Genomic DNA, 12,570 nt, shown 5'->3' with positions numbered 1-12,570 from the left:
CTGTTTTATGCCATGTTTTTTTTGAAACGTTTCCTTCTATTTCTTTATAATGTTTAATATTTAAAAAATCAGAGGCATTTTTATAAGGTGTAAGACTATTCGGCAATATTCCGCATTGAAATTAGTATCCGTTCAATGCTTAAAGTCTCCAGCTTTGGAATATGTACAAAAATCTTGCCAATATTTGCCACTGCCAAAAAAACATTGATTTAAATAGATTCTTAAAGAAAATAGTCTTTACCCTATAACACCCATCCTCGCTCAAATATCGTCGATAATATACAAATTACTTTCTTGTTCTAGCATCCTCATCCAATTGCTTGGTTTTGCACAGAATGGCCCTATTTGATCGGTGGAAAGGGTTTCAGAGTAGAGGAAAAAATATTGTGTAGGAAAAACAAAATGGGGTTCCATATTAGCACCCTCTCCTCTAATAATTAATATTACTAGCAAAAAAAGCAAAAAAATCATAAAACATAATTTTGGCCAACTTCTAGTTCTTAATACCCTCTGTGCGCCGTCGGCGCCTGCAAAAGCAGAAATAAATAAATTTTCGTTCCGGTAAAAGCGAGAACGCCGATGAACGCTGGTTGACGGCTCCTACCTGCTTTCACTGTGAACTAGCCGATTTGATAACACGCTTTAATTTTTCAAGGTTATAAGCGCGAGCTGGCGCGGCGCGGCGCTACTATGTAACCATATACAGGGTGTCCCAGAAATACGTGCAAGTATTTTAACTTAACTGGTAGTATAGTTCAACCCCAGAAACATGCCTATGAGGTTTTTTTCTAAATAATTTTTTTTTAAAATTCGGAATTTTTTGAAAATATTTTTGGAATTTTTTTGCATTTTTTTTTAGTTTTTATTTAAAAAAATAATTTCTTGATAATATGGCAACATAGGTAGTAGATTAAATTTATAAGAAAGAAAATCCAGAAAAGATCCAGTGGTTCTCAAACAAATCTCGGAGTATTGGAAAGAATATGTAAGGACCAAGACTACAATAAAACGACGGAAAGCAGCATATTTTGATCATATTTTTCGAAATAACAAATATAGTTTCCTACAGCTGATCGTTGAGCGAAAGATTGAAGGACGACGAGGCATCAGGCGTAAACGGTTTTCCTGCTTGCGGAATTTGCGCCAGTGGTTTAATATAGGAGAGGCAAGTGCAATTATCCGTTTGGCTCAAGACAGGGAGGAATTCCAATTGATGGTAGCCAACCTTCGATGAGGAGAAGGCACATGAAGAAGGTGCTCAAAATTTTAGCAAAAATCATTTTTTTGGAAATTTTCAAAGTAAAATAACTCCGTTATTTTGGACTTATTTGAAAAACGATAAAGAAAAAAATATGTTTCTTTTATCGAGATCTACCACCCTTTAAAATACTTGCACTTATTTCTGGGATACCCTGTTTATAACAATACACGTGATGCGTATACGTAAAGTTGCGAACGATGTCAAGAATAGGTACCCAGATTGGCGCTGGCTACCAGAAAGCGGCAAACCTGCTTGCACTGTGTTCGCACACTAAGACAGTGATGTAGGCAGCTTAATGGCAAATCAAATGTATTAAAAAGAGAAAAAAATTGGGTGGGTATGGGTGGGTACATTTCTTCTAAGCGGTATTGCCAGATTTTGCATCAAAATTTCAAACCCCATAAGGAGAGGTTTCAAAAAAATGTTGCATCTAGGGTTGGATCTGGATTTTCGACAATTAGTTACTCATTTTACTACAGCTACAATAGATTACATTTAGCTTAGATATATTATCTTCATTTCAGTAGTATACATGAAAATTTTTAACATAGTTTATTTTATTCTAATTTCTTTAAGACTACGATAATATACTGGTCGGCAAGAGAAAATCTTGGGTCGTTTATTTTAGTCATCATTTACCTACATGTCTAGAAGTGAATCGCTATGGCAATCTTGTAAGTCGGGGAGAGAAAATTATTACCTATCCACTTAATCCGGAGCTCAACTTCATGCGCTTGGGAAAATTCTTGCTCTTTTCTCTTTGTTCATTTATACAATCACAGAGTCTATAGACTCTGTGCATGACAATCGGCACCCAAAGCCGTGTGCACATTATCGGTTATATCATTAAATAAACTAACCAAAAAATATGCTGTATTACGTAGTATATAGTGCAAATTCTATTGTCGACCATTCTAAATGGAGTGAGACAGTGTGAAGTGAGATATTAAATGATTGATCTTTTTGTTAAATTACGTGGTATAACTTAACACAATGATGAATTGTTTAATGTTTCATATGCACCTCCATAATTATTTAATACATAATCTTATACTGATTACAGCGTTCGACAACAGAATTTGCGCTTTTAGTACGTTTTGTAATTAATAGATTATCTGTCTTATTATGCAACTAGGGATGTACGTGTCTACGTAATAGAGCATCAGCATCTCTCTCAGTAAATCGTATTGTACTGAACACGTTGACACACGAGAATCAGCAACCAAAGCCGTGTGTACGCTTCATTAAATAAACTAACCAAAAAATATGCTCTATTACGTAGTTACGTACATCGTCAGTTACATAATAGGACCGGTAATCAATTAATTACATAATGTTGTAAATATCACAAATTCTATTGTCGACCGATCCGGATTAAGTGGATAGGTAATAAACTTCTCATTTTTCTCCCGTATTTTATAGTCTTTTCTCTTTCAGTATATCGTATTGTACTGATTATTGAACTAATTAAAGAGAATCTAGCGTAATTATGATAATACATAGTTTCTATTTTTTTTACCATTTGATATTTCCTTATTCCTTTCATAATTTTTGAATTTAACGAATTTAGTTGAATAGGGTGATTATACAGGGTGACGCACCTCATTCGCCTCGGTTGATTATACGAAAACGGAAAGATGTAGAAACAAAAAAAATTATGGGTATATGTAGAGGGGCAATGTGCATAATTTAAAATTTTCCAAATGTACGGGGTGTCTCAACTAAGATCCATACCAAAGTTATATTTTTTCTTACGGAATCCGAACCGCGGTACTCGGCCATATCATTGTCAATAGCCTATCAATCTGGCGAGTGTCTAAATCGACTTTACTCACGAGATATACAATCTCATCCAGCCTCAAATCGGCGTGAATGAGCAGTGTGCGTCAATAGATTTTACACTCATGCCATAGAACAACAGCACGACACAGAGTTTCCAGACGGTCACCCGTCCATCAACCAGTATCGCCTTACGTCGCTTAACTTCGGTGAACTAATGGGAACCGGTGTTTCGACGCAGCTGGGCCGTTGTTTTAGCAGAATATTCTTAATAACTAAACTTGCCCTATTACATTTTACCGAAATGGTCAACTAGATTCGATGACAATTAACATGTTATTTAGAGTACCATAGAATATCACCAACCATACCCTAGAAGTCTCGTCTCGCTTGCATCTGCAATCAAAATCTGACCTGTCGATGGGGCCTCGCTTTGGCGAGCGAGGCCCCAACTTCGTGGAGCCTCGCTATTTTGGTCGGAATTGAACGAATAGACGCGCGGCGTTGCCTTGTTTTGTGTGCACTTTCTTGAATAGTTTTAAATTATAGTTTTAAATTTTCTCTATTGCTATAATCAGTCTTTCCGCTCTCCGCACTCCGCCAGTTCACATATAATATTATATAATTCCCGTGTTACAGTTTTGGTTACCGCACTCCTCCGAAACGGCTTAACCGATTATGATGAAATTTTATATGTATATTCAGTAGGTCTAAGAACCTATGATGATGAAATTTTATATGTATATTCAGTAGGTCTTATGGCAGTCGCCTATAATAATTACATGGCAGTCATAAGCAGTCTTCTTCATAGTCATTGGCAGTCGCTTAGCAGTGGAAGGATATTTTGGCAGTACGTGTACATTTTTTACCCGAGTGAGACACCCCTCGGAATAGGTAGTTATATATTTTTTATACCCTTAAGTGATAAGGGTAGTCCACGCCCATTTTTTTGTGAAAAAAAAAATTTTATATTTTTTTATTTGGCATTAAATAATACAAACAACAGTAAATTTTCACCGTTTTACCTTCATCCCCTATTTTTTAATAGGGGTTGTTTTTTTAATTTTTTGTTACCATCTCCGAAACGGCTTAACCGATTTTGATAAAATTTTATATGTATATTCAGTACGTCTAAGAATAAGTTGTTATCTATTTTTATACCCTTAACTGATAAGGGTAGCCGAAAGGGTAGCCCACCCGCATTTTTTTTTAGTTTTTGAAAAGAAAAAAATGTTTTTATTTTTTTATTTGTCATTAGGAAATACAAACAACCCTAAATTTTCACGGGTTGTTTTTTATTTATTTTTGTTGCCATCTCCGAAACGGCTTAGCCGATTTTGATGAAATTTTATATGTATATTGAGTAGGTCTGAAAATAGGTTGTTATATATTTTTTATACCCTTAAGTGATAAGGGTAGCCCACCCCCATTTTTTTTATTTTTTGAAAAAAAAATATTTTAATTTTTTTTATTTGGCATTAAAAAATACAAACAACCGTAAATTTTCACCGTTCTACCATCATCCCCTATATTTTAATAGGGGTTGTTTTTTTATTTTTTTTTTGTTGCCATCTCCGAAACGGCTTAGCCGATTTTGATGAAATTTTATATGTATATTGAGTAGGTCTGAAAATAAGTTGTTATATATTTTTTATACCCTTAAGTGATAAGGGTAGCCCACCCCCATTTTTTTTATTTTTTGAAAAAAAAAATATTTTAATTTTTTTTATTTGGCATTAAAAAATACAAACAACCCTAAATTTTCACCGTTCTACCATCATCCCCTATTTTTTAATAGGGGTTGTTTTTTTAAGTTTTTTGTTACGGTCTCCGAAACGGCTTAACCGATTTTGATAAAATTTTATATGTATATTCAGTAAGTACGTCTAAGAATAGGTTGTTATCTATTCTTATACCCTTAAGTGATAAAAGGGTAGCCGGGTAGCCCCCCTCATTTTTTTATTTTTGGAAAAAAAAAATATTTTTTTTTGGCCTTATAAAATACAAACAACTCTAAATTTTCACCGTTCTACCATCATCCCCTATTTTTTAATAGGGGTTGTTTTTTTTTAATTTTTTGTTACCATCCCCGAAACGGCTTGACCGATTTTGATAAAATTTTATATGTATATTCAGTACGTCTAAAAATAGGTTGTTATCTATTTTTTATACCCTTATGTAGTAAGGGTAGCCGAGAGGGTAGCCCACCCTCATTTTTTATTTTTTGAAAAGAAAAAAATGTTTTTATTTTTTTAGTTGGCATTAAAAAATACAAATAACCCTAAATTTTCACCGTTCCACCATCATCCCCTATTTTTTAATAGGGGTTGTTTTTTTTAATTTTTTGTTACCATCTCCGAAACGGCTAGACCGATTTTGATAAAATTTTATATGTATATTCAGTAGGTCTGGTTTGGTTTGGTATGGTCACAACCTATTCCTAGGTTGTTATATATTTTTTATACCCCTAAGTGATAAGATGGACCACTCTTATCACTCGGACCCCAACTTTTTTTTATTTTTTAGACAAAATTTTTTATTTCAATTGTTTTATAGGGAGTGCTTATTTTTTAGGGGGTGCATGTCCAAAATTTTCTTCTGAGTACCTACTTACTTTCATCACTTAAGGGACCTCTGTACAAAATTGCACACTCCTAGTCCTAGAATGGATTTTACATAAAAATTATACAAATTTTTACCCTTAGTTTTATCCCCTTAAGGAATGAATTCCAAAAATCGCTCTAATTATTCAATTACGCTACATAATAAACCTCTGTGCAAATTCTCATACTCCTTGAACAGAATTTATTGTTCCAGAACGTTCAACCCCTCATTTCACACCCTTAGAGGGCGAATTTCCAAAAATTGCTTCTTATTGCTAAATTACGTTACATAAGGAACGTTTGCAAAATTCATACTTCTAAAACCGATTTTAACAAATTTTCATCTCTTATTTTTTAGGGAATGCATGCCTAAAATTCGCTTCTGGGTACTCACTTTCATCATTTAAGGGACCTCTGAACAGAATTTCATACTCCTAGTCCTAGAACGGATTTTACATAAAAAATTATACAAATTTTCACACCTAGTTTTACCCCCTTAAGGAATGAATTCCAAAAAAAAACTCTAATTATTCAATTACGCTACATAAGAAACCTCTGTGCAAATTTTCATATTCCTTCAACAGAATTGTTTCAGAACGTTCACCCCTCATTTCACACCCTTAGAGGGCGAATTTCCAAAAAGTGCTACTTAGTGCTAAATTACGTTACATAAGGAACGTCTGTGCAGAATTTCATACTTCTAAAACCGATTGTAACAAACTTTTGTACAAATTTTCATCCCTTATTTCTAGGGGATGAATGTCAAAAATTAGCTTCTAGGTACTCACTTTCGTCACTTAAGGAAACTCTGTGCAAAAGTTCATACTCCTAGTAGGTACAGATTTTTTTTTGTATAATTACACCCCTTTATCTAATTACACCCCCTTATGGGTCGAATTTTAAAAAATTACTTAGTAGTGCTCATCTTAGAGAACGAATTAATATTCTCCGTATTTACTCTAGTTTCCTAATACTAGCACAGATAACACATAATCAGACTAGTTAATTTTTTATTGGAATAGAAGTAATTTTTATTAGAAGGTACAAAAAAATTAAAAATCTAAAATTTTATTTTCATAGCTACGTTTTTATAGCCTTAGAATGCCTCATGTACTAACGAATACGAAATATATAATCAATACATATTTCTTTAAATATCGAGAAATAAAATATGTTTTGGCAACACCGTACGAAATATCGCCGCGCGTTGTCCCCAAAATTTAAAATATTAGCATTTTCAGGCTTCGATTATGTTTAAAAGCGCCACCGTGTGACAAAGCACTAAAGCTTCCACACGAGAGTTCTTAAAACTATTATATTCTTTGAGAGTATTCAAGACATATTTAACTCAACATAACCCTGTGGCTATTAGGTGCGAATTTATATCTTCTTACACAAAACTCACGAAAATCTTAATTTGCAAATCATCTTCTTTAGTTACCTACAAATTATGCGTGACATAAACAACAATATGATTATAGTGCTAGACTGATATTTACATAGTTTACAAGTAGTACCATTATTGTACAAGTAGTACCAATAATAATCATAAACTTTGTTCAGTGTTTTATTATGACTAACAATTTCACTACTAATATTATTTAATTTTGAAAAAATATTTCTGTTTGACCTACTCAAAAATATTGATAATCTCGATTTTAAAAATATTCAAAATTTTTAATGTAATGTTTATACCAAAACCCTGACTGACAATTACACGACCAAACATTACCTACATCGTGCTTTAAATAATCGTACGGAACAACATGAAACATAATCTTTAATGGACGATTATTTATTTTTACTTCAGTTAACATCTGTAAATAATAATCAAAGTTTACAGAATTCAAACATTCATAGTTTAAGAAATTCTCCAAACCTTAACACCATTCACAAATGACTTTCAAAATAATTTTAAGATACTGCAAATTCCCTAAATCATTGCCCTTGTTATTGCTTGAAAATCTCTTAGACTTCTTTAACTTATAACAATCTCAGAATAATCAACGCCATATCGTCAACAATATCAATAGAACAGTTCGCCTTCGTCAGAACCCTTGTTTATATCTCAAATATCGAATCAATCATTTTTATTACTATTAATGATCATTAAACCCATCAACTAACAATAAACAATTTAAAAATAATATTATTAATAAAAATACTGCCTCAAAAATCACTACCATATTTATAAAAACTCATGGACAACTCATATTTATCACAACTGACTGGGAAGTCAGACATTTCAACACGTTCCCGAGCATCCGCGCCTCTATAGCATCGCTCACCCCCGCACAAAAGTCAGCAGCCAGAGCAGAAAATTTGATGGTAAACAGAGCCTCAACGGAGCCCAGAACCCAACCTGTTAAACCACATAAGAAAAGAAAACATAGAGACAGGGACACAAAGTCTGTTATAATCGTCATTTCACTTAAATTTGTAATATTAGTTTATGAATGTCCTCCAATAAAACCCCTTAAAGGCATCACACCCTTAAGCTTATAAACGACCCCTAAATATTTGCACAAAATTATAAATTATAACTTAAGAATTTCGATCACAAAACTATATAGCTATCGCAGACACACGTCTGTCTATCTAAACAATCTAATCAAGTCTAGGACAGTCACAGAATACTGCTCTGAATATTAGCACAGAATATCTAGCTACGCAACAGAAAAATACTCGAAATGAAAGAGCTAAAATTGCACAAATAGAATACTAGATGGCGCGACAATATCATAATCAGAATATAATTAGAAATTTTGAACTTTCGGTTTTGGATCGACGGCTCGTCGACGGCCTTATAGCTCGGCTAAATATGCACAGTTGCCAGATTCAAAAAGACTTGAATTGGCATCCCATTCTTTTTACTGTGTATAGTGCAGTATGTGTTTCTTTCTATTCTTCTTCTTTTCTTGTCAGATACACTTATATTAATTATTCCTTCGGCTATTAAAATAGTTTTAAGTATATTATTACAAAACATATACATTTTTAATATACACTCCCTTATAATGTTAACTAAGAAAATACCTTTAATTACCTTTAAAATTAATAATATACAGGGCGATTGATAGTGATATTTATTAATGCTGGAACGTTAGTAATGAAATATAAGTTTAATAATAATGGAAATAATTTATTAAAATGCAGTAGAAAAAATGTTAACTGACTAAAAAATACTATAATAACAAATTTATTCCGTTTGCCACGTTATTTATATAGACCTAGGTAGATTTTAAAAAGTGACACAGGTACAATTAATAATATATTAGTTCGGCAAAAAGTTGCTGTCACGACATCGAACAATAAATTAAAATTCGTAAAATAAATTAAAATTATTAATTAAAGAAATCTTTATAAAGAAACGCAAGTATACCAAATTTGGGCCCAATCGAACTCCAGGAAATTATATCATAATAGTGTACTATATTATGGTACCACTTGATATGCTTTAAGGTACCATAATATTGCAATGTCACAGAAGATCCGTAATATACCAAATTTAAGAACAATCGAACGCCATGAAATGGTATCGTAATATGGTACTATATTAAGGTACCACTTTATATATATCATAGTACAATCATATTACAATGTAACCGAAGATACGTAGTATACCAAGTTTAAGCCCAATCGAACGCCAGGAAATGGTATCGTAATATGGTGCTATATTAAGGTACCGCTTTATATGCATCATAGTACCATCATATTACAATGTCACCGAAAATACGTAGTATAATATAATAATATGAAGTTTAAGCCCAATCGAACGCCATGTACGTAATATAGTACTATATTAAGGTACCACTTTATATACATTAAGGTACCATAATATTGCAATGTCACCGAAGATCCGTAGTATAAAAAATTTAAGAACAATCGAACGCCATGAAATGGTATCGTAATATGGTACTATATTAAGGCACCACTTTATATACATCATAGTACCATCATATTACAATGTCACCGAAAATACGTAGTATCCCAAGTTTAAGCCCAATCGAACGCCATGTACGTAATATAGTACTATATTATGGTACCAGTTGATATGCTTCATGGTACCATAATAATGCAATGTCATAAAAAATACGCAAGTATATATCAAATATGAGCTCAATCGAACGCCAGGAAATGGTATTGAAATATGGTACTCTATTAAGGTACCACTTTATATGCATTATAGTACCATCATATTACAATGTAACCGAAGATACGTAGTATAAAAAGTTTAAGCCCCATCGAACGCCAGGAAATGGTATCATAATATGGTACTATATTATGGTACCTCTTATTATGCTCCATGGTACCATAATATTACAATATCACCGAAAATACGTAGTATACCAAGTTTAAGCCCTATTGCCGCCATATACCTAATATTGCTATGTCATCAAATATGGTACTATAGAAGGTACCACTTTATATGCTTCATGGTACCATAATATTACAGTGTCACTGAAGATATAGTATACCAAGTTTAAGCCCAATCGAACGCCATGTATCGTAATATAGTACTATATTATGGTATCACTTGGATATGCTTCTGAAAAAAACGGCGTCCAGTTGGCTGGAAAAGGACGATCGATGACATTTCCCATATAAATTTACATATAAAATGACAGCGATATTCATTTCATAGCTATCGCGAACGCCGTTTTTTCCCGATTTTACGATATGAACTTGGTATGAATACAATCGAACGTCAGGAAGTGGTAGAACTATAATAATAGTAGAACAATACTTATTATATTGTCGCCGAATTACAATGAAAATTCAGGATTCATTATACAATCAAACGCCAGGAAGTGATTATAATTTAGCTCATAAAATTCAACTAACATAGCAAACTGAAAAAACAGCTCTGATCTATTTTAATATGTTTAAATGATGTAGCAAATTTGAAGGTAGGCTTTATCAGGAAGTATTACGATATGAATTACACAATGGCAACACTGCACAAAATTCTTTAAATTTTGTTTGTAGAAAACTGTTTTCTTTTAAATTTATTGCCCTCTATTATGTAGTAGCGAAACTACCACATCAAAATATCTGATTTGGAGACAGACTTTTAAAGCCTGTCTCCTTTTGCTACCTACAATTTTATACATGTAACGAGGCTTCTGTTGCGTAGCTAGATATTCTGTGATATTAGGTTTAAAAATATAAAATATATACTGTACGCCTCTGGCATTTTGTAGGTTAGATATTATTTAAAGAAACGAAAGACAGCTTCTCTGTCACTTTACACTTTTAGTTACTTTATACTTTATGCTCTTCAACTCTGTTTGCCTCTTTATCTTTTTACTCTTCGACGCGTACTTATTTTAGACAGTTTCCCTTAGGGTCACCATTGTAATTATTTCATCATAATTAAAGTTACTTAAGTTATTAAAAACAACAGTGTACTTTAATTCCACACCCGAAAAGACCATCAATAAGTTGGCCCTACAGAACAGGACCACAACAAGTCCTGTACAAACCATCGCAACTCGACAGGTTGCTCATAAACAGGCTGTGACCCTCATTAAACATGTTATGAAAATACTTTTAAAATTATCTATTTTCCAAGACGAAATCAAACACTAGCTCTCGACTATAATAAACAAAACATATCGTTAAAAGATCTATTCAAATTATAAACAATAAACAAACTATTTTACCTGCCAAAAAACAAGTAGAAAAACAACGGTAGCCATCGCAAGCGAGAGTTTTTATCACCTCGCCTAAATAAATAAACAAATCATACCGATCAATATTTTCTTCGACAAAAACTTTGCTGTATTGCTATTTGTTATGCAATCAGAAAACTTATTCAGAATTAAAATTTAAACGGTGTGGCTAATATTCTAAACCACCATTCTGTACCATAGTACCATGTATTTACCAGGAATAAACAGATTATTAAAACTTATTCAGACAATTTCAGACTATAAAAACTTAATTAAACTTAAATCGGTATGAAATAATGCCGTAAATACTTGTTTTAATAATAATCATTGTAATATTTCCCTCCGTAACATTATACAGGCTATCTGTTTGGACTCTAAAACTACTAAATTGCTTAATATAAATGCCGCAATGCTCAATCTAAATGCTCAATCTAAATGCAGCAATGCTCAATCTAAATGCAGCAATGCTCCGTCTAAATGCAGCATTTGCTCCTGACTCTAGCTGACCAAAGCCACAAAAAGAAAACCAATACTTTCGATTTGTAAACCTAATTAGAAACTGTGTACCTACTTATCTTATTCAAATGCATCCTACAGGTTTCACCATGCCACTCAAAAGCTTATTGTGGTTTGGTAAGTTCTATCCACACTTCTGATGTCGCGAAAGGGTTTTAAAATTAATAATTATCCGGATTTTTAACTAAATCCCTTCGAACCGACAAGAAGATGGCGACCATCCATTCCCAAGTCGGCTCTTTCTTTTGTCTTCCTGACACCACGTGCAAGACACCACGTGCAAGACACCACGTGCAAGACACCGCGCACCGACCGGCACACCACGCCGTCTGTTGTCTGTTCATCACCCGTGACTGGGTTTTCCCTCTCTCTACGCTCCGCACCTTAGAGCATAAAGACTACTAGAAGCCGACTCGGGACCACATTTGCAATCGACATTTCGATTGCGTCACCTTTCTTTCGAAAATACAGACAAAAAACTTTATTTAGTAAATACTGATAATATAAAAGATGTTGCCACGTCTTACATTTAATCATTAAATTATAAATATCCCGACATATGCATTACATATAATATTAATATACCTATAACGTGAAAAAGATCCAGTGTATGCAATTGTTTTTAAATAATATAATTATTTTTTTTAATTAAAACAATAAACTTACCTTGTCTTATATATCCTGATTAAGGCGATATTTGCACAATATTTGGTAGGCCATGTAGCCATTAAAAGAC

The 12,570-nt window shown here is 33.1% G+C and overlaps 1 long non-coding RNA gene across 1 annotated transcript in view; it reads right to left on the bottom strand.

The window, feature by feature from the left end:
* Window positions 1-12,101, bottom strand: part of LOC115877001 — a 67,921-nt gene extending 55,820 nt beyond the window's left edge. The window contains exon 1 of the long non-coding RNA XR_004049256.1: window positions 11,890-12,101. This is a non-coding gene — a long non-coding RNA (uncharacterized LOC115877001). The remainder of the gene's footprint in view (window positions 1-11,889) is intronic.
* Window positions 12,102-12,570: the final 469 nt, after the last annotated feature.

Source organism: Sitophilus oryzae, unplaced genomic scaffold (genome assembly GCF_002938485.1).
Source record: "Sitophilus oryzae breed Bouriz unplaced genomic scaffold, Soryzae_2.0 scaffold_1442_pilon_pilon, whole genome shotgun sequence".
Taxonomy (NCBI): Eukaryota; Metazoa; Arthropoda; class Insecta; order Coleoptera; family Curculionidae; genus Sitophilus; species Sitophilus oryzae.
The sequence above is the reverse complement of the archived record's forward strand: the minus strand, read 5'-3'. Positions and strand labels throughout refer to the sequence as shown.